We start from the raw sequence: 3592 nt of genomic DNA, 5'->3' as shown, positions 1-3592 counted from the left end.
TATTGGATGTGCAAATTCACGGCACAGCATGTCAGAAGATCTTCGTGTGTATACAAGCACCTGTACCTGCTGCTGCTGGCCTTCCCAGAGGCAGAGAACAGCATGGACCCATTGAGTGTTGGTCCCCATCTCCCAGAACTGATGCTCTCCAGCAGGGAGGCAGGAATCAGTCAGTCAGTTGCAGCTGGGCAAAAAAAAAATCTAAATAGCTTCCCAAAAAATGATGGGGCCAGAATTGTTTTTCCTCTTCATCCAGATATATTGGGTCCCAGAATTGAGAATAGATATGATTCTGGAAAAGGCCTTGGTCCTGATCCAGCTCTCCACCAGAAGACAAGCCAGTAGCCCACGCCATAGGACCCCTGACAAAAAAAATGAAATAGGATAAGATGATGGAGGCTATACAAGGCCTGGGTGCAGGCATCCACGCAATGTAAAGTTAAGAGTTGAGTTCAAGCCAGTCTCTGCTCCTCAGGTGATTACCACTGTCTCCCTCAACCTTTATCCCCAAAATTGCAAACTGAGTATTTTTCCTCTCTAAGCATACTAAAGAGAGACTATGGGACCATAATTGCTGCAGAGAAAGTCTGGCTTCAACTACCATTATTCCAAACATGTAAATCTTCAAGGAAAGAGTGAGGAGGACTGTGCTAGTGACTGCAGGAATCCCCATCTGAAATGACCATGTGTGGTAGAGGGCACTAGACCCAAGTGGACCATTCTGGTCACCAGAAGCTGGAGCCAGGCTAGTATTGAGAAGGTCTCCACTACACATGATACCACAGCTTCAAAACCCAGTGATCTGAAAGGACAGCTTACCTGAGAGGCACTGATGCACTTGAACACGATGCTGACATACAGCTAACTTAAGTATCTCCTGACTGGTAAGGCAGGGAAACTGGTCATGATCATCTGCTTCTACAGTAATCATGAAACAAGTCCTTAAGGTACACTAGCTGTAAATAAACCAGCTCAAAAAAAAAAAAAAAAAAAAAAAAAAAAAAAAGTTGTACAGTTTTTTTACTTAATGGAAACAGCATGGTGAGACCACTCATATTGGTTAACTTCCTGGGACACAGAGGAGCAATACCAGGCTGGTGACAGCCCCATCCCCTCTAAATGTCACCAAGATCTGCATTATTCTTCTGTGCAGCTACCAGTAGCTTGCTGAATAGAACTAACTAATCACACAATCTCGGGTCATAATGGTGGGCCTCAGGCTGTATGATAACAAGTATCTTGCATTTGGACAGATGATAAATGTCCCCTGGAGTTACTGCTCAAAAGACCAGTTTCAGAGTTTTCATCAGCAAGGACTGTCTTCTTAGAAGTCTGCTCTTTCTTTTGAACTCTGACAGAGTTCAGAACTGCTTGGTACCTCGGTATGCTGCAATGAAAGGAGTATAATCTCCTTTGAGGAGGTGAACATGAACAACTGGTTTCACAACTGATTTCACTATTAACTGCAAATCTGACTGTCATTGCTTCTGTGACATTTTTGTTTTCAAGCTTCTCTTGATGGCTGCAAGGGTTGGGAACTGCAGAGGTGATGTATTGACCTGAAGTGCTTGGTTCTGTGGGCATCCTACAGCACAGTGACAAAGTAACAGCAGCCACTCCTTACCATTGGGCAGTCATGGGATTACAGAATAATTCAGGCTGAGATGGACCTCAGGAGGTTCTAGTCCAACCTCTTGCTCAAAACAAGGTCACTTGTGAGATCAGAACAGGTTGCTCAAGGCTTTAATCAGATGAGTCTTGAAAATATCCAAGGATGGAGACTGCACAGCCTCTCTGGGCAACTTGTCCCATTGCTTTCCTGTTCTCAGTCAATTTCTGCAGAAGCATAGATGTATGCTCTACAGGGTCTTTGAGCCTGAATTTCTGAGAAAGACCATGTTGGCTGGATGGGTAGCCCCATTGTTTACCAGCATGCCTTCACAAAGTCATGGGGAGGCATGTTCCAGGGTCCCCATACCCTCATGCCCCACATATCTCCTCAAAACCCTGGTCAGTATCAAGACAGGGTGCCCAGCCTTCTCATCACCTGCTCTGCCCATATCCCCGTATAGCATCAAGATGCTCATCAGCTCCCTATCCCCATGGTTATTGTACCCACTCTCACCCCCTACCTCCCCCTTCTCCTTCCAATGAGAGTTCTCCAAAGTGCCCCTCCTCGGATATTGCATCTGAATGGTGACAACAGGGTTGCCAAGCAACAAAATTCCTCCAAGCAACCAGCTATGGCAGATCACAGCAACCCACTGCAAATCCACTCCAAAGCTGATGGGCCTGCCACCATTTTGTCTCTCAGCAGCTCTTCCATCCAGGCAAAGCTCAGATCTACTCATGTCCTTCCTCTTCTCTTTCCTCATCAACCAAGAGCATTATCCCAGGCACTCCTGCCATTAACAAGCAGCCAGAATGCCCACAACTAATCAATGCATGTTCCCAGCACACACAAGCACAGAGGCCAAGGAAGTCCAACTTGGAATGACCTTCATACAGGCACCAAACATCACTCTCTTGCACAGATCACCAGTGTGCTGTCTTACTCCTTGTCTCTTCCCCCTTGTCTTGGTGGTCACACCCCACGGGTGGTCAGGACACATCATCCACACAGAGCAGCCCCATTTCCAGATGCCATGCTGGCCAACTGGTCTGCACAACTGCAGAGTGCCAATGAAGGTGACCTGGGACAGAAGCCATATCTGCAACACAAGCCTTACACTTACATATCCACCCTTACTTCCACCATTCCCCCATTCACCCCCTGGCCTCTCCACATCCTGAGTCACCACAGACCGCCCTCTTGCATTGCCTGAGTCCCAGGCAAGAGACTTAGCACAGCTCTTGGCCTAACCACATCTCTCTGCCCTTCACACAATCACACAAGGTCTTTTCCAACCTAAATTACAATTCTATGCAATATACCAAGGGTCATCTTCCTCTCATCAGACCAAGACAAATGATCCAAGTGCCTAACACCTCCCTTAAATCCTCCTTCCCCTCAACAGGATTGTTGCGATACACAGAGTATTTCCTGCAGCCTCAGTCCAGTCTTTCAAATGAAGCAAAATGTTTTTATCTGCCTTTGGGAACACACTTTGTGCTTGCAGACCTTCAGCAGGTGCAAGGACATGATCATCCTGTGGAGGAGAGTGGTTCAACCAGCCACCCCAGACACAGGGTAGGCAGATCCCTGTTTCTCTTGGGACTTCAGGAACGAGCTCCTCAGGGGCTGTAAACCACAGTGGCAGGAGACAAATACACAGCAGCAAGATCCACAATCCACAACTGACTATTTGCTGCTCTTTGTTCCATCTGTCTCTTCTGCTTTTCTTCAGGTGCCAGTCACAGCACCTCCTGGGACCAGCATTAGTGGTTCCCAAACACCAAATTCCTTGTCTTACCATCACATAACTTCCTATATGAGAGAGCTGGAGACAGAAGGTCATGTCTGTGCTTCACTCTTCTGGAGTTTTTAAGCAGATACAGTGAGCAACTGGGAGGCAGTAAACTCTTGGATGGCGCTCATGGCACTCAGAAGAAATTGAAGGCTTGGCCCTGCTGCCTGCAATCAGCTGAGTTC

At 47.1% G+C, this 3592-nt stretch overlaps 1 long non-coding RNA gene across 1 annotated transcript; it reads right to left on the bottom strand.

The window, feature by feature from the left end:
- Positions 1 to 235: 235 nt before the first annotated feature.
- LOC113988808 lies at positions 236 to 954 on the bottom strand. Its single transcript, XR_003541023.2, has 2 exons — positions 820 to 954; positions 236 to 362 (listed from the first exon to the last, which is right to left on the bottom strand). It is a non-coding gene; the product is annotated as an uncharacterized LOC113988808 (long non-coding RNA).
- Between the last annotated feature and the right edge of the window lie 2638 nt (positions 955 to 3592).

The sequence above is a fragment of the Pipra filicauda genome, unplaced genomic scaffold (genome assembly GCF_003945595.2).
Source record: "Pipra filicauda isolate LSUMZ 115617 unplaced genomic scaffold, ASM394559v2 scaffold95_size2449627_pilon, whole genome shotgun sequence".
Taxonomy (NCBI): Eukaryota; Metazoa; Chordata; class Aves; order Passeriformes; family Pipridae; genus Pipra; species Pipra filicauda.
Note: the sequence above shows the minus strand (reverse complement) of the source record. Positions and strands in the feature narration are given on the sequence as shown.